This window comes from Nycticebus coucang, chromosome 5 (genome assembly GCF_027406575.1).
Source record: "Nycticebus coucang isolate mNycCou1 chromosome 5, mNycCou1.pri, whole genome shotgun sequence".
NCBI classification, from domain to species: Eukaryota; Metazoa; Chordata; class Mammalia; order Primates; family Lorisidae; genus Nycticebus; species Nycticebus coucang.
Window position 1 is genome coordinate 101,144,345 of NC_069784.1, and position 25,241 is coordinate 101,169,585.

The following is a 25,241-nucleotide window of genomic DNA, read 5'->3' on the forward strand; positions in this document are numbered from 1 at the left end:
TGCACTGTAGGTGTGGCCCCACCCATTACCCTCCCTCCACCCTAACCTCCCCCCTCCCTTCGCATTCGTTGGCCCTTGATTCTGTTGAGGTTTGTTTTGTGTCCTAGGATATGATCAATTTTGGAGAATATTCCATGGGACGATGAGAAGAATGTATATTCTTTATCTTTGGGATGGAGTGTTCTATATATGTCTATCAAGCACAGTTCTAGGGGCTCATTTAAATCTCTTATATCTTTGTTTAATTTCTGTTTAGAGGATCTGTCCAGCTCTGTAAGAGGAGTGTTTAAAGTCCCCTGTTATGGTGGCGTCATAGGATATTGATCAGACTAAGTAAGGTCTGTTTCAAGAATCTGAGAGCATTAAAGTTGGGTGCATAAATATTTAGAATTGAAATGTCTTCTTGTTGTATTTTTCCCTTGACCAATATGAAGTGACCATCATTGTCTTTTTGTTGTTTTAGTTGCTTTAAATCCACATGTATCTGAAAATCAGATTGAAAATAAGATTGCAACCCGTCTTTTCTTCTGAATTCCGTTTGCCTGAAAAATTGACTTCCAATCCTTAACTCTGAGTTTTAAGTTGTCTTTTGATGTGAGGTGTGTTTCTTGCAGACAGTAAATCGATAGCTTGTGTTTTTTAATCCAATTAGCCAATCTATGCCTCTTCAGTAGGGGAATTCAAGCCGTTAACATTTATTGAGATAATTGATGAGAGTGGTAGCATTCTATTCATCTTATTTTGTGAAAGTCCATTGCTTAGTTTTGTCTTTTGCATCATTGTAGAAGCTAGGTTCTGTCCTTTAATTTCTGGGTGTTTACTTTGCTGAAGGTCCATTGTGATGGTCAGTGTGTACAACAGGTTGAAATATTTCCTGTAGAGCTGGTGGTGTTGTGGCAAATTTCCTTGGTGTTTGCATATCAGTAAAAGATTTGATTTCTCCATCAATTTTAAAGCTTAGCTTAGTGAAATATAGAATTCTGGGCTGAAAATTGTTCTGTTTAAGTAGAAAGGTAAATGACCTTGTCTTCTGCCTTGAAAATTTTCATTAGAGACGTCCACGGTCACCCTGATGGATTTGCCTCTGTAGGTCAGTTGGTGCTTACTCCTGGAAGCTTACAAGATCTTTATAGGTGGAATATTTTGTCATGACTTTAGATAGGTACATCACAATGTGTCTTGGAGAAGCTCTGTTTGAGTTGAGGTGACCAGAGGACCGATATCCCTCTGATAGGAGTGTGTCAGATTCTTTGGTGATATTTGGGAAATTTTCATTTATAATATTTTCTAGAATGGCTTCCATTCCTCTAGGGCATTCTTCTTCCCCTTCTGGGATACCTATAACTCATATGTTTGAATGCTTCATAAACTCCCATAATTCTGTCAGTGAACATTCTTCTTTCTCTCTCTTCTTTTCTGCTTCTTTAACTATCTGAGTTATCTCAAGAGCTTTATCCTCTGCCTCTGAGATTCTTCTGCATGATCTAATCTGTTGTTGATATTTTCTATTGCATCTTTAAGTTCCCTAATTGACTGCTTCAGTTCCTTCAGCTCTGCTATATCCTTTCTGTATTCTTCATAGCATTCATCTCTTATTTGATTCTGTTTGGATTTCCTTTTGGTTATTTTCCACTTTCTCAGCAACGTCCTTCATTGTTTTTTGGTTGTTTTCCACTTTCTCAATAATTTCCTTTATTGTTTTCATCATCTGTATTTTAAATTCCCCTTCTGTCATTTCTAACATTTCTTTATAGGTGGAATCCTCTGCAGTAGCTACCTCACAGTCCCTTGAGGGGGTTGCCCTGGACTGGTATTTCATGTTGCCAGGATTTTTCTGCTGATTCTTCTTCATGATTGTTTTCTTGTATCTGTTTCCTTGCCTTAATTTTCCTTTCACTTCTTCTTGCTCTTTAAGTTACTGTGCCTGTGGCCTAAGGTATTAATGAGCCCTTTTGGTACAGGACCAGAAGGATGAGAAAAATGAAGAGCAAGAAGGGAAAAAAGATTTTAAAAAGAAAGGGAAAAAAGGAGAAAGGAGAGGTGTGAGTAAAAGGAAATATTGACAAAAAAAAGAGAGGAACTGAAAGAAGGAGACAGAAGTAATATAGGTGTATAGTAGGGTACTTTGACCCAACCTTAAAAACCCCCAACCTCTATGGGTGCTGGATTGGGTGGTTCCCTTGAGGTCAGCAGCTCTTTGCCAACCTGATCAGACATGGTAACCCACCTCCACCAGGTAGAGAGGAAAGACAAAAATACTATAAATCAAACTGAAACAAACAAACAAAAACCCTTATTGGATAATTGAGGGAAAAAAATAAAATAATGGGGCAGAAACACTAGCAAAAATGAAGTTCTAATTGTTAAAGAAGGTAAAAATGGAAGATTATATTTAAACTAGAAAAGTGAAGAAGGGAAAGAGAAAAAAATGAAATAAAATGAAAAAAGAAAAATCTAGAGGAAAAATGTTGAAATTAAGAAACAAAAACAAAAACCCCAAAACCAAAAAACCAAAACAGTATATATATCTTGCTGAATATTGTCCAGGCAACAGGTGCTCTTCTGAGGTATGAGATGTTAATCACAATGCTGATACAGCTGTACAAGATGGAGACTGGAGGCCTCTGCTGATTTCTCAGACCTCTCAGAACAAAAATGTCTCCTGGGCCCACTTAAAAGACATTCCAATTTGTGAACCTTGGCTAAGCAGAAGCTTTCTAAGGAAAGCACTTATCACTGGGATCTCTCCTGACGTGGCTGCCTGCTTATCCAGTGCGCCAAAACTGGTCTCACTCTATGCCCCTGAGGGCCAAGGCTATAATCTGCCAAACACTTATATCTCCTGCTCTTCCCTAGCGTCTCAGTCCCCACCTTTGGACAGCTCAGACACTAGATTACTCGCCCAAGGTCTCCCGGCGCATTTCTGTGCTGCGACCCAAAGCCGCAGCTCCCTCACAGTGGTTGTGTGGGCGGCCCACAGCTGAACGATATTAGCTCCTTTCCCGCTCAGCAGCTCGGTCTGGGGCCTCAGACAATGCCCAAAGTCGTCCACACACTGGCCCAAGATCTCCCAAGGCACTTGAGTGCCCAAGTCCAAAAAAACAAAAACAGCACACAGTTAAGGCTTTTCCTGCTTGCAGTCTCTCTGTTGCTATGGTTACAGCTGCAGGCAGCGCCCACCGAACAAAGGCACCTACCACTTGCCAGTTTCCCAGCACTTCTGTCCTCCTCCTCGTGGAGTCCAGAAGTCTCTCACTGACTCCCTGTGTCACCAAAGGGAAGTTTCTGGGCAGATCCCACCAGCCAGAGATGCCTGGAGTCTTCTCTCTCCAATCTCACTGTGCCCAGTTGCACAGAAGATGTTACTTGGCTGCCATCTCCTCCCTTCTTCCCTTTCTCTCTTCCTTTCTTCATTCCTTCCTTCCTCCCTCCCTCTCTCTCTCTTTTTTTCTTTCTTTCTTCTTTTTTTTTTTTTTTTGAGTCAGAGTTTCAAGCTGTCACCCTGGGTAGAGTGCCCTGACCTCATAGCTCATAGTAGCATCCAACCCTTGGGCTCAAGCGATCCTCTTGCTTCAATTTTTCTATTTTTAGTAGAGATGGAAGGGGGGTTCTTGCTCTTGCTTTGGCTGATCTCAAACCTGTGAGCTCAAATAATCCACCTGCCTAGGCCTCCCAGAGTGCTAGAATTACAGGCATGAGCCACTGTACCTGGCCAGTGCCTTTCTTGATGATATTGCAAAAGAAAATTTTGCTGTACAAAACTTAAAAATACCTATCTTCTTCCATTTCTTACCTCCCTCCAATCTTTTCTTCCCTCCCTCTTTTTCTCCTTCCTTACAAACTCAGTCCATAAACTAGAAATCAATTCAAAAGAGCTGAAATGACATTACTCAAAATTCATAAAAACAGAGAATATAGTATACTGAAATCATTCTAATATTTATAAGAATCATATTCATTCTTGTTTACCAATTCCATGGCCATTACTCCTAGATATGTTTCTTGACAAATCTTATAAACCTCACATCAATTGGACAAAAGTTTTGTCCAAACTTATCTGACTAGGATGTCGTCCCATGTGCTCCTGACTGCCAAACCATGCTCATCGCCACCAAACTGAACCATCTGGTAGGAACACAGTTTTGAGAGCTACAGTCTATCTGATACATGAAAAAGGATTTTGTTAAGTTGTGGACAAATTTTAAATTCATCATGGCATTTCCAATTTCAAGGATTTAGATTTCAAGCTGAGGCTGCCATTTTACATACTGGATTATGTTTTTAGTGCCACATTTAGTGGAAAAATGACTTCATGTCTCAAGAATTAAGGACAGAAAATCTTTAGTGATGGGTATTTTATTCTTGTAAGAGACCAATATCACCAGGTTTCTTTAATCTCTAGTAACAGTAAATTAGAATGGTATTTTTTCTATTCCTACATCATTCAGCATATTGATGATGATAATTCATATTATACATACACACAAATGCATTAAACATAATTTATATTTAATATATATTTTATATTAGTTAAATACAAATTATCTCCTTCTACATTTGTCATTTAAAAGAGTTTCAAATAAATGATAGAAGAATTTAAAAAATGCTCCAAATATATAGTGAATATAATAACCTAGGAAACACCAAAATATGCACACACACACATATATATACATATATTATTGTATCTAATGAAGAATTTTTTTCATGACATCATTTTAGACTAAAATAATCCTAAAATCAAATGAATTGGAAATATTATTATTGATTTCTTGTTTTTATTTTTTTAACTGAAAAAGCAAGAAATTAAAATAATGTAGTTAAAGCCTGTTTGATGAAGTTGGCTGTGATGGTTAGAAAGAAGCAGCAGTCATCATGACTCTTCTTCCTTATGTTCTTAGAATATTAAACTATCCAATTGTCATAATATCTCTATTCATTCTTCCAAAATAATGAGAAAAAGAATTAAATATTCCTTTTAGTCCATGTTCTAAAGTATTAATTTCTGGTTACTGCTGGGCACTGAACTTCTTTTCACCAATTTTGGCCAATTCTTTTTTACTCTCTCTCTTTGTTTTTTTTTTTTTTTTTTTTAACAAAAAAGATCAGTGTTGATTTGTAAATCAACAAACATCTTCCTTCTCCCCAGTGAACCAAAGTCAGTTTCTGACAAAGCGTCACCTGTGTTGACTTCCTTAACTTTGCTCTTTCTAAAACAGTGTTTTGCTAAAGAAAAGAAGCCCCATGCCATCCTGGGCAAGGCATGGGATCTATGTGGAAACAAGACAACCAAAAAACAAAGCCAAGAACTGCTGTGTACAAATATGGCAATTTGGGAAATATGTGTATATAGGCATCTTAGAGGGGCTGCAAAAGCAAAAAGTCACATACTTGATTTCTGTGTGGATGTGGAAAACTGTTCACCAAATTTCTGGAGTTTGCTATGTGCTGATGGTTTCATCTTTACTTGTTTATAGCGCTCAGGTCTCTGCGGAGAATATCTCCAGGTGCAAGAATAGGGGAGCATGTGTTGTGTTTGTTTTCCTGGTCATATACTCTTCTAGATCTAATTACGTCACCTCTCTACAAATTTTTGCACTTCTTCAAGTCATTGCAGAAAATTATTAATCTGTGGTCAGTAGTTGTTTTGCCAAATTCATTCAATTTTTCTAGGAGAAAAAAATATCCAAAAGAAAACTTACTCAGCTAAAGCATTACAAATGCAAGCTTTCCGTGTTCAAGACAGAAAATCAATGTAGATTAGAGAAGAGGAGACTTGTGATAGTAGTAAATTAACAACACTTCTAATGACTTAGAGTAGTTGTGAAAATAAGTCTTTTTTCCATAAGCCTGGAAGGGGGAAAAAAACCATCATTACAAGTTTAATGGATTTAGCCTGTAGTCCTAAAATAAATGCAATAATGCAACATTGTGAATGCAATTTATTCTCAAAAGAATGCATATCCTTGGGGAAATGTGGGCTATTTATTCTACAAGAAAATAGTTTGTGATCTCATTCTGGTGTTAGACTGTAACTAAAGATTTATAGAATGTGATACATATAAATAATTACATTTAGGCATTCTAAATTCACTTTTTAAATCATCTAATAATTTCTGAAAATGAATTTGGAAGACAAGATATGTTGTGATATGTATGTATTAGATTCTTTTCTAAAACTAAAATAATTTTTGTATGTATTTTTTAAACCAAAAGTAAAATTGGGCTGATAATAAATAAAATCCCCTGCCCATACACTTCCCCAGCTCTTCTGGGTTCACTTAAAAGTGTTTGTGTATGGTTGTAATTCTTCATTTTTCAATTTCAGGCAGTATCTAATAAATACCTGCCCAAAATTATTTTTTCCTTTTTTATTTCAAAATATTAATTAAGGGGTACAAATGTTTTTCTTACATAGATATCTTGTATAATACTTAAGCCAGGGATTTTGGTGTGTCAGAATAATGTTCATTGTACCCAATAGGCAAGTTTTTATCTTGTATAATGCTTCAGTCAGGGTTTGGTTTGCTAGAATAGTGTTCATTGTACTAAATAAGGAAGTTTTGATTTCCCACCAAATCTCCTGACTTCCCACCTTCTTGGTTTCTCATGTCCTTTATATAACTTTGTGCCCATATGTACCCACCTATTAGTTCCTACTTATTAATGAGAACATATGGTGTTTGGCTTTCCATTCTTAAAATACTTCACTTAGGATAATGGATTCTAGTTCCTGCCACTTTGCTATAAATAATGTTATTTCATTTTAAGACTGAGAAGTATTCCATAGTGTATATATACTATGTTTTCTTTATCCACTCATGAATTGAAGGACACTTAGGTTTTGAATCCTAATCCTTATAGTTGTGAATCATGCTGTGATAAACCTTTGAGTACAGGTATTGTTTTGATAAAATAACTTTGCTTCCTTTGTGTAGACACGCAGCAGTGGGATTCCTAGATTGAATGGTCGGGCCACATTTAATTCTTTGAGGAATCTTCATACTTTTTTCAAGAGAGCTTGTACTAAATTGCAGTCCCACCAAAAGTGTATAAGCATTCCTTTCTCTCTGCATCCTCATCAGCATCTGTTGTCTTTTGATTTTTTGACAATGGCCATTCTCATATGAGTAAGGGGCTATTACATTAATTTGCATCCCCCTGATGATTAGTGATGCTGAGAATTTTTTCATGTTTCCTGGCCATTTGTCTATCTTCTTTCAAAATACTTTTCTTCATGTCTTTTGCCCACCTTTTGATGGGGTTGGTTGTTCTGTTCTTGCAGATTTTCTTGAGTCCTTTGCAGATTCTGGATATTAGTCCTTTGTTGGATATCTAGTTTGCACGTATGTTCTCCCATTCTGTGGGTTGTCTATTCACTTCGTTGATTATTTTCATTGCTATGCAGAAGCTTAATTTAATCATGTCCCATTTATTTACTTTTGTGGTTGCTGTTTTGTCTTTAGGGTCTTAGTCATAAATTCTTTGCTTAGCCTGGTGTCTACAAGAGCTTTTCCTACATTTTCTCTTAGAATTTTTATGGTTTCATGACTTAATATTTAGGTCATTAATCCATTTTGAATTAATATTTGATAAGGCAAGAAACAGGGCTATTGTTTCATTCTGCATGTGGCTATCCAATTTTCCCAGTACCATTTACTGATTAAGGTTTCCTTTCCCCTGTGTATATTGTTGGTTTTCTCAAAGATCAGTTATTTGTAGGTAGATGGTTTTATTTCTGAGTTCTCTATTCTGTTCCATCTGTCTGTGTCTCTGCTTTTATATACCATGTTGTTTTGGTTACTATAGCCTTGTAGTATAATGGAAAGTCAGGTAATGCGATGCCTCTATATTTGTTCCTTTTACTTAATGTTGCTATGGCTATTTGGTCTTCTCTTCTGGTTCCAAGTGAAACTTAGGATCATTTTTTTTTTCTAGATCTGTAAAATATAATTCTGGTATTTTGATGGGGATTGTGTTGAATCTGTAATTTCCCTTGGGCAGCATGGACATTTTAACAATGTTGACTCTACCAAGCCATGAGCAGGGAATGTGCTTCCATTTTTATGTGTCATCTGCAATTTCTTTCATCATAATAAAACAATCAAATAGACTAGACTAGGCATAGAGGAAGTACACTTCAAAATTATAAAGGCTGTATGTGACAGACGTACAGCCAACATCATATTTAATGGGTAAAAATTGAAAGCATTCCCACTAAGAACTGGACAAGACAAGGGTGACCACTGTAACCATTTCTATCAACATAGTATTAGACGCCCTAGCCAGAACCATCAGGCAAAAAATGAAAAAAGGGAATCCAAATTGGGAAAGAGGAGTTTACACTTTCTCTGTTTGCTGATAATATCATCTTACGTAGTTTTTACATATAGTTTTGTAGTTCTCCTAAAAGTCATTAACTTCCTTTATTAAGTATATTCCTAGGTATATTAAGTATATTATTAGTATTATTAAGTACTATTAAGTATATTCCTTGTGACTATTGTGAATGGTAGTGTGTTTATTATTTGATTCTTAGCTTGACTGTTATTAGCATACAGAAATGTTACTGATTTGTGAACATTGATTTTATAACTTGAGGCTTTGTTGAATTTGTTTATCAATTCCAGGATTCTCTTGGTAGAGTCTTTAGGGTTTTCTACATGTAAGATCTTTATTTTTGTTATATTGATTTATTTTATATCTGTTTGTCACTACCTAATTAGTGATTACCAAGGTTTTATATTCTGTTCTGGTTCTGTATGTTCTGATAGAAAGTAAAGCAAGTCTGCTCACTATTTTACTTATTTATAAATGCTTTTGCTATTCACCAGCATTTATTCTTTAATGTTAATCTTAAAATCATTGCATGCAATTTAAGAGTAAAAATGTATTGAGATTACATTTGCTACATTTGCTACTGCTTTTTTTTTTTAAGTAAAATAATTTTAGGAAAGAAATACTTTGTGAGGTAAAGGCTCTTCATTTAAGAATATGATAGGCCATTATATTCTATTCACTCATATTGATCTTCAGTAAAACTTTTAGATTTTATCACATAGATGTGCTTTTCCTGTTAATTTTACATAATTTATAGGATTTATAACAATTATGAAAGAACTATTTCCCTTGCTAATTGCTTATTATTAAAATGGAGACAATATGCTCATTTAATATATTATCATGTCCAAATTTTATAATTAACATAGTAATTTTTATCACATGTATTATTTTTATAGGTTGTATCTTTAAAAAAGAAACTTTTCTCTTTATGTCTAATAGCAATAGTATTAATTTTATATTCCTATTGCATTCCCAAAACTTTCCAAGAAAATGTTAAGTATAAATTGCAATAGCAATAATCTCAGTTAAGTTTCTGAAATTAAGCGAAAAGACTTTAATATTAATACTTTGAGGTTTATTGTATTATTGCTATTGGTACTTAGCAAATGATCATTGACATATTTCAGTAGTTTCTTTAGTTCATAAGAATGGCTAATGTATTTTATTACATGACTTTGAACATATATTAGTATAATAACACATTAAAAAAAATTTGGCAGTATTAGGTTAATAAATGTTCTGATGTTAATCCAACCTTTCCTCACTGGACTTTACCTTATTTGTTTGTAATGCTATTCTTTTCTTCTATCGTTCTATTCTACTTTTACTACTTTCATTTCTACTTTTGGTTTATTCAAAAATGAAATTGATTCATAGACTTCTACTTGATATTTTGTAACTTATGCAGTTTTCAGGAAATAAATTCAGGAAATTTCCTTCCGCGGTCTAGAACAGCTCAAACAGAATTGAAGCTATAAATATTTCCTAAAACTTATCTGTAAAACCATCTAGTCATAGTTTGGTTTCACAAATGGCAACTACTTAATGATCTATCTTTCCAGTCTTTTTAAAGTAATTGTTCTTTTTAAGTTTTCAATTTCTTCTTGTATGATTTGGTTATAAAATTTTTTACAGAACATATTTTTCTGCAGCTTTTGCTCTACATAGAGTTCCACGTCATATTCTATTTCTCTCTCTTTTTAGAAGCTCTTCAATATCACTGAGTTAATCTCCTTTTGCATGCCTTTTTTAATTCATTCTCTATTATTTCTGAATTAACAGAAAAGCAGCAGCAGGCAAAATCAAAGAAATATCATTCTTGCTTTTCCTCTTTTCTCTCACTCAAGTTAATAGGAAAAGGCAGGTGGCTCCCACTTCCAAGATATTTGCTCATTTTTATGGCAATGGTTGTGGTAAATTGACAATGTGAATTAGTGACTTTTTTGGTTTGGATTTTCTTGACATAGTGTATTAGTCTGTTTTCTACTGCAATAGCAGAATATCTTATACGGGGAAATTCATTAAAAAAATGAGGTTTGATTTGGCTCATTGTACTGATGGCTGAGAAGTCCAAGATTGGACAACTAAAGCTGGCCAGCTTCTGGTAAGGGCCTGGTGCTGTGTCATAACATGGCAAAGAAGCCATGAGTAGAGCAAGTGTAAAAGGGACAAAGTACAAGGGACAGGCTGCCTCACTTTGTCACAGTCTGTCCTGTGACAGGACAGTAGTAGTAGTAGTAGCTCACAGCAGTAACTGTGACTACTACTAGCAGTAACTAGCAGTAACTGATCCAGATTCCAGAGAGCATTCCAGAGAGCACCACTCACTACCATGAGAATGAACCCCAATCTGACAGGTAGAATTGAGCCTTCTAAATAACCTAATCACATTTTAAAGGTCCTACCTCCCAGCACCTCCACACTTGGGACCAAATTTCCAATCCATAGAACTTAGTCTATGTGTCAAATAAAAATCATAAACAATTATTTTTTAACAATGACTGCATGATGGATTTCAGCTTCATGATATTTAATTCTGAAATTCATTAATGATTTTCATTCTACTATGCCACTCACAGGGACAATAAATGAGGAAAGTCTCTGTGAATAGTGATCCCTACAAAACCCTTTTGGAATAATATTTTCTATACTCTTATTTCAAAATAAATCTTTCTTTATAATTATATCACAAAATACTCTGAAGCTGACCCTTCAAACGTTTATAAACATTTTTAGTTGCAGGATGCTATTTGATTGCCCCGCTTCTCCTTAATGAAATAGTTGTCATTTTGCTGGTCATCCCTGTGTTGTATTTGTAGATGTCTTGTCAGTGGTGTTTGGAAACGTGGAGTCATCTGGGAGCTCTGAGCCCAAGAATATGTTATCTATGCTCCACAGTCAAACCTCTGTTTGCCTAGACCTGTCATTTTCTGGGCCACAATGGGATCAATATTCCCTTTCTATTTTTTATCTTTTAAAGGTACCACTTATGTTTAAGGAATTTTGTAAAAGAAAAAAAATTACTGCAAGTATTAAACTTATTTTTTCTAGAATTTATTTTTATAGAGGTGTCATGCAGTGAAAATTTGATATGTGTGTGCATGAAGATGTCCCTTGGAAGTGAAAATACAAGTTTCTAAATAACTCCTTTTGTTAGTATAGTAAAATTGCAATTATGAGACATCTTATTTTAATTCTCTCACCATTGTTATGTAATGTTCCTGTTTAACAAAGGATTTCAATGCTTAACATTTGCATTTAAAGTTACACTTCCAGGGGAGTTTGTGTCTGAAGATTGATAATAGGGTAAATCTGTCAAGTTGTCATTTCATCTTCTCCTACTTTTGTTTCTTCTTTCTGTTTATTTTCTTCATCTTTTTCTCATTAATACTGTTATTATTTTATTCTTTTTCTTTTAATGCAAGAAATAAAATGAAAGGCATAGGATAACATGTGGACATTTGGGGGTTGGTCTGTAGAATGGTGCTGTCCAGCTGACAATTTGGTAAATCTAAGACAAATTTGGTCCCATAGTGACAGGTCCATCACAATGACTTGGGTCTACTTTTGAGAAGTTCTCATTGGCAGTAATGAAGAGTAAGTGCTAACACCAGCCACTGTGAGAAAGAGATTCACTGTTAAGGAAAGAGACCAATGTACTGGCCAATTTTAACAAGGTTAGTTTTATTCAAGGAGAAGTTAGCATTATTTGTGATCTCTGTTATGCCCCAGGACTGTTAGTGCATTTGGGCTGAAAGTGCGTGAATTTCAGTAGACAAAATATCTAATCTACTTTTACATATCTAACACTAAAAATCTATTCCCAGGGCATGATGTAAGTAAATATTTTCTGAACTAAAATCCATATAAGAAACTTGGGATGATTCTCAATAATTTTATTCCTTTCCTTCCAAAGGTGATGTCCTACTTTGAACTCACCTTCACTGTTCCTCATAAAATATTAAAAATAAATGAGACCTCGGGGAACATTGGTCAATTTGTCCATCTGGTGATGACTTCTTCCCTGTAACCATTCCTCCACCTTCATATCAGCTATGGAACACATCTCCTTTTCAATATAGGATATGACTGTACATATGCAAAGAGTAGCAAAAATTTAAAAATATATAAACTTATGAAATATTGGCTTTTCTATTTTATTTAGGTAGAGTGTCATTCCCCCAAAATTGCATCGTCTTTCACATTGATCACCTTGGATGCAAACATATTTGTGGTTAATCCTCCACTCAGTTTTCACTTCTTTCTTGTACAGCAGAACATAATGAAGGCAATTTTTAGAGATAGTTTGGTTTGAGTCATAATAAGGTATGTACAAAAATAAAAGTATAATTTTCAGGTTTATAAAGCAAAAGTAAGAGATGGTAACATAAACGGAGTTACTGGAGCAAAAAGCCTTTAGTTATCTTTTCTTTTAAAACATCTTTGAGGATCATATTTTGTTTGATTTTTATGGACATCATTTTACACAGCTGATTCTAACATTTTTGTCATTGGACCACTTTATGTAGCTAGGTGTATGCAAATAGGGACCCAAGTAGAAAGTATTTATTTTATAAATTGATTTATAAGAATGTTTAATGGTTCAGATGTTTTCTTGAAACATGTAATAATTTCATAAAACGAGTAAAAAAATTTAAATAATTAAAATTAATTTGAAGATCAAGTGGTGTGGAAGATGGAGAAAGTCATACAAAATGGCAATTATCTTCTAATATTGAAGAAAATAAAGAGTCTATAGCTAGAGGACCATACCAAAAGACTTGTTTTTTCAATGGCATTAAATATCACCTATGAAAAAAAAATTAGGGCAATGAAGTACTTATAAATTAATTTGAACTTTTCACAGAGATATTAATTAGGAGCAATTAAAATCAGGAAAATAAAAATTATTCAGAAGAAAAACATTGAATTACCACCTAGGGTCCTTGCTGGGCTTTAAGTTGTACCACTTGATTTAGAATTATCATTCACACACAAAGACGCTAAAAAGAGTTGTCTGTATTGTCTATAGGCACAATGTCCCTCACGATTTGCTTTGTGGTATATCAACACAAGACAACTTCTGTCTCTCTCTTTCACTCAGAAATGCTACAAAAGTTTTACCAGTGAGTAAAACCATAAAGTAATGAAGATAAAAGTTATCATGATACCTATTACATTATAGCGTTCAATATTATGGAAACTTTTGTACATACAGTTGCCCCCTTGAACAATGCAGAAATCAGGGGCACTGATCCAGAACACAGTCAAAAATACACATGTAACTTTACACTCTCCCAGATCTTACCTACTAATAGCCTAATGCTGACCAGAAGCCTTACTGATAACATAAACAGTTGATTAACAGATATTTTGTGTATGTATTACATAGTATATTCTTAAAGTATGCTAAAGGAAAAATATTATTTGAAAAATCACAGGGATGAGGTATGTATTTACTATTAAGTGAAAATAGATCATCATAGGGGTCTTCATCCTTATCATCTTCATGTTGAATGGTCTGAGAAGGACGAGGAAGAGGAGAGATTGGTCTCGCAGAGATGGAAGAGGAGGCAGAAGAGGCAGGCACAGGAGGTATAACTTTTATTGAAAAAGATCTGTTTATAAGTGAACCCATGTTGTTAAAGCATCAACCATATCTATGTTCATCTTCATTTCATCTTTGTCAGCTTTTGTAATATGACTCTTTTTATTTGGCATGGTCGCGCAAGGTAGATTTTTAAATTTTACAGAAGAAAAGTAATGAGTAGTGAAATTAAGCACCATTCTCAAGTTGCTATTATAAAGATAAAGAAGCTTTGGATGGGTGATAGGTCTGTCCAGTTTCAGAGATCTTGGCTTTTCTTGTTAATTACATGGCCTCTCCAATGAATGAAGGCACATGACAATGAATTATACACACTTTACAATGCAGGAAATACACACATAAAAACTGTAAACGACATTTCAAAGTTGCTAATGTTGTTCCCATGTTAACCACCAATTCCTACAACCTAACATGTCCCTAAAGCCTGAAATCTGATGAATTTCGCTGTGGCCATGTTTCTGTATTACACGTTCATGTTCGCATGCTGTTGGACATCAGAGCTACTTTTGATTCTAGCTGCAAGGGCAATAGGAAAGAATTTCTGGCATTTACATTTTCAATTCTTTTAAAAGAATTTTTATTTTTATACTTTCAGTTCTTTAAAGATTAGCAAAAAATCATTAAGAAATAGGGTCGTTAACTCTATCTGTACTACTGTGGAATTGCTTGTATTTTCTCCTGAACACATTTTTATAGTTCTGTGATAATACAGACAAATTCAGATAGATGATAAGAGATTTGAAAAGTCTCCTTAGCTAAATAGTGTGCTGAGGAATGCCCCATTACTCAAGATCCCTCTTTACTTCCTGGACATTGTATGTGTCCCATGGATAGAACGCCTCTAAGTGTCCCTAACTGTGCTAAAAATCCTATGACTTCTCCCTTCTGGAATCTTATTAGTCCCTATATATTTGTGTGTGGGTTTCACTGGGGCAATTTCTTTAATTGTTTTTGACATCTCTGATCTATAAGATGGGCATGCTAATGTTTACTTTATCTACCAAGAAGTAGGCAGGGGGCGGCGCCTGTGGCTCAGCGGGTAGGGCGCCAGCCCCATATGCCGAGGGTGACGGGTTCAAACCCGGCCCCGGCCAAAACTGCAACAAAAAAATAGCCGGGCGTTGTGGCGGGCGCCTGTAGTCCCAGCTACTCGGGAGGCTGAGGCAAGAGAATCGCGTAAGCCCAAGAGTTAGAGGTTGCTGTGAGCCGTGTGACGCCACGGCACTCTACCGAGGGTGGTACGGTGAGACTCTGTCTCTACAAAAAAAAAAAAAAAAAAAAAAAAAAAGAAGTAGGCAGGAAAAAAATTTATGGCCAATATAACCAGGAAGCTTATGTTAGTATGATTTATAAATGGCATGCCTTTTAAGAAAATGATGTTTTCTGCACAATCAAATTGCAGGTGAATCAGCAAACAATTTCCTGGGGTAAGAATTTTAAAATGCTGCTGAATGACTAGGCAAATAACTATTTTAGGTTCCACGTGTTATTCTGATTTGATACTCAAAATGTAATTTAAAGACTACTTATGATTGCAAGAGGGACTTTACCTAACAATTGCAATCAGTGTAACCTGGCTTATTGTACCCTCAATGAATCCCCAACAATAAAAAATAATAATAATAAAAAAAAAGACTACTTAAGACATTATTTTCTATAGTGTATTATTTTCACGTAGCAAGTAATTTCTTTCTTATTTTGCTCACAGGATTGTTTCCCATGAGTCACTTCATTGCCCTATCTGGACATTTTTCAACTTCTTCAATCATATTTAAGTTGAAGGGCTATATGTTCTATAAAAAACACAAAAGACTTAAGTGTAGATAATATTATAAACCTCGTGCACCACTTATCCCTTGTACTTCTTTCCTGAAAAATATAGAAAATAACTAGTTTTTCTTCTAATGAAGAAAAAATGATATTCATTTATATTTCTTCAATATGTTTGATTTTACAATTTACTTTTGGCATTCCTTTAGCATATTGTTAGCAATTGGACAGTGATACGGTTTTGACGATTATGTCCTTACATAGAAAGGAATGACTTTGGAAAAGCTCATCTTTGCATCTGTTTGTAGAGATAAATAGGACCTCAAAATGGCATTCATCAAGTATGTAGAAAATTTAAATAATCATACTGATACTAAATTAATCACAAATTCACATATTATTATGTGTAAAGCTCCAATATCTGCATGAAACAAACCATAAGAAATGAAGAAGAAAGAAGTAAAGATTTTCTAAAGGGAATGAAAATATATGAGTGAGTTCTTGTACATGTGTGTACTTGACTTCCTCCATCAACAGCTATGTATCTTTTCTCAAAAAGTGTTTATTGAATGTGTTTTCCAAAATTTGTCTTGATATGGAGTTGAGTGAAGAAACACAAGACAGCAATTTTTTCATAAATTGAGTGAAATTGGCTTAAGATTACTGGAAGTATACAGCTGTACGTTTTAATTATTTTATAGCATAAAAAATTGCAAATGATTTTATTTGTGTTAAATTCATATAACGTTTCGATTTTTAGAAAGTTTTATATGAAAACCACTTTTAATATTTAGATTATTTTTCATGTTGCAAAGTTTAATGATGAGATATTAGTAACTTAACTGTTGAAGTGTGAAAACATTCATGCTTCAAACTCATACTACTTTGTTTTGATAATCTACAGTCAACCTCCCCCCTTGACCTTTATGTTATTAAACTTACCTTTTTATCTACTTACCTTCTGTTTCACATCTTTATGGTACATATATATAGTGAATATTAACTTTTATATTGATTCAATCTCTTACTCTGAGAAATAGCTAATAAACATCTTCTGGAAGAGATAGTTTTTCAATCATCATGACAATGAAACTGTTTTTCACTAATTATTATCATCATCACCACTACCAGCCAGTGGGTATATTACAACCACATTGCTACAGGAAGCTCAGAGCACTTAAATCTCCTAGATTGCAAAATTCTTTTTGTTTTTAGGGTTCTTATACTTGATTTTTTTTTTTTTTTTGCTTTGTAGAATATAGGTTTATACCTTTCTAAATTTCTTTTTTTTTTTTTTTATTATTGTTGGGGATTCATTGAGGGTATAGTAAGCCAGGTTACACTGACTGCATTTGTTAGGTAAAGTCCCTCTTGCAATCATGTCTTTCCCGCAGAAGGTGTGGCACACACCAAGGCCCCATCCACCTCCCTCCTTCCCTCTCTCTGCTTTTCCTCCCCCCCCATGACCTTAATTGTTGTTAATTGTCCTCATATCAAAATTGAGTACATAGGATTCATGCTTCTCCATTCTTGTGATGCTTTACTAAAAATAATGTCTTCTACTTCCATCCAGGTTAATACGAAGGATGTAAAGTCTCCATTTTTTTAACAGCTGAATAGTATTCCATGGTATACATATACCACAGCTTGTTAATCCATTCCTGGGTTGGTCGGCATTTAGGCTGTTTCCACATTTTGGCAATTGTAAATTGAGCTGCAATAAACAGTCTAGTACAAGTGTCCTTATGAAAAAAGGATTTTTTTTCCTTCTGGGCAGATGCCCAGTAATGGGATTGCAGGATCAAATGGGAGGTCTAGCTTGAGTGCTTTGAGGTTTCTCCATACTTCCTTCCAGAAAGGTTGTACTAGTTTGCAGTCCCACCAGCAGTGTAAAAGTGTTCCCTTCTCTCTACATCCATGCCAGCATCTGCGGTTTTGAGATTTTGTGATGTGGGCCATTCTCACTGGGGTTAGGTGATATCTCAGGGTGGTTTTGATTTGCATTTCTCTAATAGATAGGGATGATGAACATTTTTTCATATGTTTGTTAGCCATTGGTCTGTCTTCTTTAGAGAAGGTTCTATTCATGTCTCTTGCCCATTGATATATGGGATTGTTGGCTTTTTTCATGTGGATTAATTTGAGTTCTCTATAGATCCTAGTTATCAAGCTTTTGTCTGATTCAAAATATATATCCCTTTATAGAGCAGTGATAACATTTTTAAATGTTCAGAAACCCCATTAGGAAATGGCCATAGATGATGCATTGTCCTGTGGTCAGGTCATAAAGGTTAATCATAAACTGCTATCACAGAAAGGTAAGCACCAAGAGTTTGGAAGGTTTCCAGTTTAGTAATTCATCCATGTTCTAGGGGTCATGGGCTTGTGACTTGTTAGTACCTTCTTTGTTCAGGATGGAAAGGGTCCGAAATCATTCAAAATGGCTACACTTAGGTTCTCTCAACCTCCCTTTTCTGCCTTACCCCTACATTAATAATAGGGACATTTCTGGGAGCACATAATGAGTTCTACTTATCTCCCTGCAAGGACATGACATTTTTCGGGGGTGGGGGGATAACTTACAAAGGTTTTTTGTCTATTTTGTTTTGTGTTGCTTTTTGTACTTTGTTTTTTTTCCTGCAGTGTAATTTAGGGCAACAGGTTTTTAAATCTGTAAATAGGTCAATCACTTGGTTATTTTTATTTATTTATTTATTTATTTATTTTTATTTTGAGACCAAGTCTCACTACATCAACCTCGGTAGAGTACTCTGGCATCATAGCTCCCAGCAACCTCAAACTCTTGGGTTAAGTGATCCTCTTGCCTTAGCCTCCCAAGTAGCTAGGACTACAGACGCCTAACACAATGCCTGGCTATTTTTTGTTGCAGTTGTCATTGTTGTTTGGCAGGCCCAGGCCAGGTCGAACCCACCAGCCTGGGTGTATGTGGCTGGCACCATAACCACTATGCTAAGGCGCCACGCCTTGGTTATCTTCATTGATAATTATGCTCTTTTAGGTGTATTTGTCAGAAATGAGGCTCTAGTTTGCTTTTGTACGATTTAGTGACTATTGTCTCTGGTTTCCTAAGGAGAAAAAGGGAGCAGATTGTTTTTACAGGATATATATCTGTGGAAAAATCTCTTAATGATTATTGCCTCAGTAGTAGTTTTTACCTAAACACAGCTAACTTGGGTTTTATTCAATTTTGTTATTTAAAAATACAGTTTTGACTGAAATTGGCATAAATGTATTTATGATCTATGTACAAAAGATTTAATAAAAAATAAAAATAAATAAATAAATAAATATATAGTTTCAGGCGGCGCCTATGGCTCAAAGGGGTAGTAGGGTGCAAATGTGTTTTAGATGTACAAATTATGTAAAACCTTAGACAGATCTTGATAATTTCAAAGGACCAAAGAAAAGAGGAAAGCCTTTGCAAGTGTTGTCTGAATGGCTTACCATTTACTCAGCCTATTAGGGTATCTCAAAGTCTTCCTATTTTTGCCTTTCAGCCACGTAAGTCCTGTAGAATACTGGGGGACTAATGATAAGCTTTTGCTTCTGCATTTAAGGTTTCAATTACCGTTTAGCAGACTTCAGTGGACTATGGTTACATTGACTTTGCTATTTTGCTTTCAAACTTTTTCTTTCAAGAGTAACACACCATTATCTGCAACAAATCCTCTTTGACGCCACAGTCAGCCAATCTATTTTTTGTTTTAGGGAGAATGGATGTGCAAAATTGAGTGTGACTATTAATATTCTCATGGCAATAAACTGATGTTTATTTCATTATGTAAGTTGACTCCTTTGATATTTTGATTTACTCTATTGTTACAAAGATTTGTAATTTAAATGATAAATGAATATTCTGAAAAATAGTCTACTAAGTCACTGTCATATTGAGAGGCACATCTCCGTGACTCTGCTCTACATATTTGGCACAGAGACAGTAATTTGTAAATGAAATTGCAGATGTACAATTTATTAATACATTAACACATAATAAAAATAATATATCCCTCAGCTTTATCCAGGTTGTAGAGGTTGTAAGTAAATATAGGAAGGTGAATATCTACCTAATTTTGTCTAGTGATTTCATTTTTACATTGTTGGCAAAGAATCCTTTTAGAAATACACCACCTGTTACTATTATGGTTAAATAAAGAAAAACTATTTTACTTATGTCCCTGTACGCAAAATGCATTATGCTGAACCAAGACTTGATAAAAGAATGACGTTTATAGAGTTAAATTACAATCCTTTAAATCCTTACTATGGAATGCTCATGTTGCCTGCAATGAACAGAATTGTCTTGGCTTCACATTTACCTCCTTTAAATTGGAACCTTGATATCCTTAGATGTACCAGCTTGAAACAAAATAAAATCATAGACCCTTTATTCAGATTAAACAGATTTTTCACACTCATCCAGGTTACCATAAAGTACCATCACTCCCCTTCCATCATCCTCTTGCATATTATGTCCCAGTGTGCCCAGGGATGCTTATCCATGACTGAGCAGTCACTCTTACCTTACTCATGAAGTCCGTACTCGACACATTTCTGCATGGCTGAAAGACCATACAATGTCAACCAACAATGCTGGGCACTACAGCAAATGACACCACTTGCTACAGTATAATAACTATCCCTAAATAGTCCAATGGCTGGCCCTTGTTCCTCTTTGCTGCTGCTATAGCTAGTAAGGGCCAGAGATTAGTGTCTCCAACACCTGCTGTTCCATCACTACTCCAAGCCTCCACGGTGCCTACTTTTCTGCTGTTTTTGGCTTTGATGCCAGCCCTTCCCAAAAACCCCTTCCAGCTCTGCCATGCTCAGCCCATGTTGGACAACATGACTTTCCTTGCCCCAAGCTTTATAACTAGGTCACAATTCACTCAGCTTCCTAAAACTCCACTGCAGAGTCTCAGTTTGGTAGGGTCAGAACATCAGTTACCCCTGTGCTTAGACGGAACATTTCTTACTGATTTTCTAAGCCTACTGTTTTACTTAGGTCACCAGTCCACATTTGCCTTATGTTGAGATCTTTTTTGAGGACCCAAGTGCAGCAGCGATATTCAGACAGTGTTGACATTCAAAGAGAAAGGAAGTGGGTTAAAGATTCCTTCAATCTCCATCCTCAGATGAATTGTTTTGATCTATGTCAATGTAGAGATTCTTATTGATTGCTAGGGGAGAGGTGTTAAATAATTTTTCATGCCAGCCAATGTGTCAGCCTCTGCCTTTGCCTAGCCAAATCAGATTTTGTCATAGCTGCACTTTCCACATCAACCTTAAGTGAATTTAAGTGTGTACTTGGACTATATGACTAAAAGTGTGCACGGAAATAATAGGGTGTCTGCACCAATAGTATGAATATAGAACACACCTCCATACAGTCATTTTTGTTTTTCAAAAATTTCATTGTCTAACTCCCCCGGGCAGTCTATATCATTGAAGCCATTTAGCAGAACATAGGATACTAACCAGATACCAATTAAATAGTTTTGTTTTTGCCAGTAATATTAAAAGCCATAGCTTTCTTCCCATTGTTATATGGGACATTAGAATAGAAATCACCAGTTACTGGTAAGATTTCTTTTCTAAAACCCTCAAATTTTGGTATGAGTCAAAGAAATTTGAAATTTCATTTCTTTTCTAAGAACCTCAAATTTTGGTAAGAGTCAATGTTTTAAAATCTGAGGCTAAGGCCCCGACTCTATGGTTTCTGAATTATTTGACTCATCTGCTCTTACTCAAAGCAAATAAACTCTGAAAGCCTGGGTTTCTTCTTTATATAAGTTATCCATTTTTGTGAGTATAAAATGGGAGATCAATAAAAATATTGAACATATCCCTTGCACAGTAAGATCTCAAATTTTATCTATTGTACATGCACTAAAAAGTTCACTTCTTTGTCTATTTCAACATGAACTTTAGCTGTTTTCTATTTATACTCAGTAGCAAAAAACATCATTTAAGAGTCAAGAAGTTTCTGAATGAAGAGATTATAAAAACGACTTACGTCCTCTTCTATAGAGGGTTTCAATAATCGTCAATCAGAAGTTTATTTAAAATTATTTTTTATGTATCCCTTTGCCACAAATCTTTGTAACAAAACTTTGGGTAACATTAGACGTATTTTTCTCCTCTTATCTCTTTCCATTTTTAATATTTTTATTATAATTTCCAACTTTCAGGGCACAACAGAAAAAGGTCTACTGCTTTTTTCATACCTTACTTATTGTCATGAGTACCATTACCAGGAATGAAACATTTTCAATCTGACACTGAAAAGCAAGATAATAACATGTGTGGTTGGAAACTGATGCACTAAAGATGTTCCAAAATGTCTGCTGTTCACTGTTTTCATAATTTACCTGTCAACAGTTCTATTTATTTGAGGATTGTTTTTCTGGGTTATTGTCTACACTCAGGTAAGGACGATAAGGCCACACAAATTCATCTTGGGTAAACAGGACTATAAGTAATAAGTAATTTTTAATATAAAATGATAAAGATCCCAGAAAACAGCTTCTTGTCTTCTGCAAACTCAGCAGATAATGCATGAATTGGAAATGCTTGGAAGCATGGAAGACTATGTCTATTGTCAGCGGTGATGCTTTGTTATGCCATGTTAGAATAGCACAGCAAATGGTTTCATGTAACACTGGAGTAAGGGCTACTACAGGACTTCAGTGCAGTCCTAAGAGAGCAATGTGATTTTAGCCTTCCAGGTTAATGATGGCTCAAGAATCTCTCCATAGTAATGATGAATGGTAGCTTAAGGAGAGGGCTTGCCCTTAGTGAAGAAATATCTTCCTAGTTGTTACATTCAATGAATAAATATCTGAATCTACTGAAATAATATTAGGTCTATTGATTCTTAAGGCATAGGAGTCCCCTGTAGTGCTAAGCACGAAAGGTATGGATGCTCTATTGCTTTTGGAAAATGCTTACAGAGGGTCTATCACCGCTCAGAGAAAGCAGGCTTCTTTGTGAAAGACTTGGATTAAGAGGAGGACGTGATGGAGGTTTTCTAAGATTTGATATTCCAAATCCTAGAAATAGGATGGTATTGGTATTGGTATTTGATATTCCAAATCCTAGAAAACCCAAGTGAGGAACCACAGAAAGAAAATTGTAACAAATGGGATTTCTTAAGTTCCCCTTGGGAATCACATAGATTTCTACAAATTACCTACAAGTCTTAGTAGGGATATTGAAAATGACAAAGCATAGAACTTTTAAACTGTTACTGGGATCCTAAGATACTGTTTCCATTGAGATATATATCTTTCCCTACAATTTCTCAATATCAGATAGTTGACCTGAAAAGCAAAATAACATTTTAAAGGTTGGCATGACTAGACGTAGCATTTTCAATGACAATTTATGACGTATATTATTTTAACATTAGTGAAGATTAAAAAATGTTTGAAATAAGGAAAACTATTTCTATGTCTTAAAAACAACATTGCCATAGATATCAGAATGTGTATGGGCAAAATTACTGCCTCCTTTCTTTAGCATTTTCCCTAGAAGTGACATTACCACTTCTTTTCTAGTTCCAATTCTCTGTTTTTTGTTTTTATTCCATATTTTTCTATTTTGAATAAGTACTAAAGTCAATTGAGCTAATTTATTCACTTAAAAGTTGCCTATAAAGGCTCAGCACCTATGGCACAAGCGGCTAAGGCACCAGCCACGTACACCTGAGCTGGCCGGTTCAAATCCAGCCCGGCCTGCCAAACAACAATGATGGCTGCAACCAAAAGCTGCCTATAAAAATCTATAGAAAATGTTTAATTTAAATGCCTAACTTTGCAATTCAAGAACGTTGTACTTTGTTTGTGATTTGTTTCACAGTTCTCTCACATGGCCGCCGTGTGATGTTTCACATTCCTTCACAAAAGACAGGATTTAAAACTTACCCTGCTGTTGCTCTGTGCGTGACAGTGGCACATCTCAGATCAACCTTGCAGAAGAATAGCTGGGTCATCCTGCACTACCTGAATGCTCACTCAGTACAACTGGAGTATAGAGAGGGGTTTACATACAAGCAGAATTGTTAGGAGAGATGGTATTTAAAATTCTGACGCCCAAATCCTCTGATGTTTAGATTTCTAGGTTTTGATCGCTTTTTACAAGTATTAAAAGTTTTCTTCCATAAAACAAACTGTAGATTTTACTATTTGCTATTTTAATCAAAAAAGATTTGTCTGTCAATTATCAAAAATAAAATTGATTTTTTAAAATAATTTTTGAGTATGCTAATATGAAATATGGGATTTTCAAAATTTGTCTTATTTGTAGAATAGCCGTCTTACCCAAACTGGGATATTCTATCTTTGATTTTTACCTGTGAATTTTCCTCTGTTATCATCAAGTGAAAATTAATAAAGCAACATAGAGGAATATGATTATCTACTATGTGGCAGGCACCTTACTATGTAAAGAAAAGATATACAATATCTAAATTTTCATCTTCCAAGGGTTCATGTAACACATAAACAGTAATGTTATACACATTCTTGGGGAAAAAAATTAAGAATGGGAAAACCCCATATGTATCTGAGGAAGTTAATAAAGACTGCCAGGAGGAGATAAAATTTGGAAAGAAATTGGGAAAACAATGATATATTTCCAGGCAGAAACAATGATATTTTTCCATGCAAGAAAGAGATCAGAGTATGTGAGGTAAAGAGGTAAAAAAGAGCTTATCACATTCACAGGGTTTAAAAGTATGAGTACCAGGACTTTGGGCCTTTAATACAGATAATTATCTTTTATCCTATAAACCACGTTCCTTTGGTTCCTATGAGTTGCACTTTATTCAAAATTAGGATGGAGTAGATACGTGCATCCCTCAGGGGAGATGATCTGTCATTTTATCAAATGGTTAGAGAAATGTAGGGTGCATAAGAGACTTAAAAACATTTTTTTATGGACTAGAAATAATCACTGGTGGTTTTTAAAGTAGAATTTTAACAGATTTTAAACAGGGAACTTCTACGATCAATGTTATAATGTCAGTCTTGAGATAATAGCAAGGGGTAATAACAGGGAAGAAGTACCAGAGTCTGAAAGAAAAGTCACGAGACTTGCAGTAATTATTCCAGATGAAAGGTGAGGATGACTTGAACTAGTGGAGCAATAATCTGATAGGCAAAAAGAAAGTGGGTTCAAGAGAAATGTACGAGACTGAGTTGAAATGATTTGCAAGGGGAAATTATTAAATGGGAGCTCAAATTACGGGCCTGGGTAGCCAGATGATTGAAAATGCCATTTCATACAGTGGTAAATGAAAGGCAAACCAATTGTGACATGGAGATGATTTTAATTTAGGAATTGCTTAGTTTAAGGTGCCCATTGAGAACTCGATGAAATTACTAATCAACCAAGAATACATATGAACCTGGAACCCTGGAACTCTGGGGAGTCAGATTGGATAGATAATACAGATACTAAAGATCAAGTCATCAGTTATAGGTCAGAGTCAGGAATAGTA

At 35.1% G+C, this 25,241-nt stretch overlaps 1 protein-coding gene across 3 annotated transcripts in view; it reads left to right on the top strand.

The window, feature by feature from the left end:
* Positions 1-25,241, top strand: part of NKAIN2 (sodium/potassium transporting ATPase interacting 2) — a 1,094,549-nt gene that overhangs the window by 477,623 nt on the left and 591,685 nt on the right. The gene's annotated exons all lie outside the window — the stretch shown is intronic.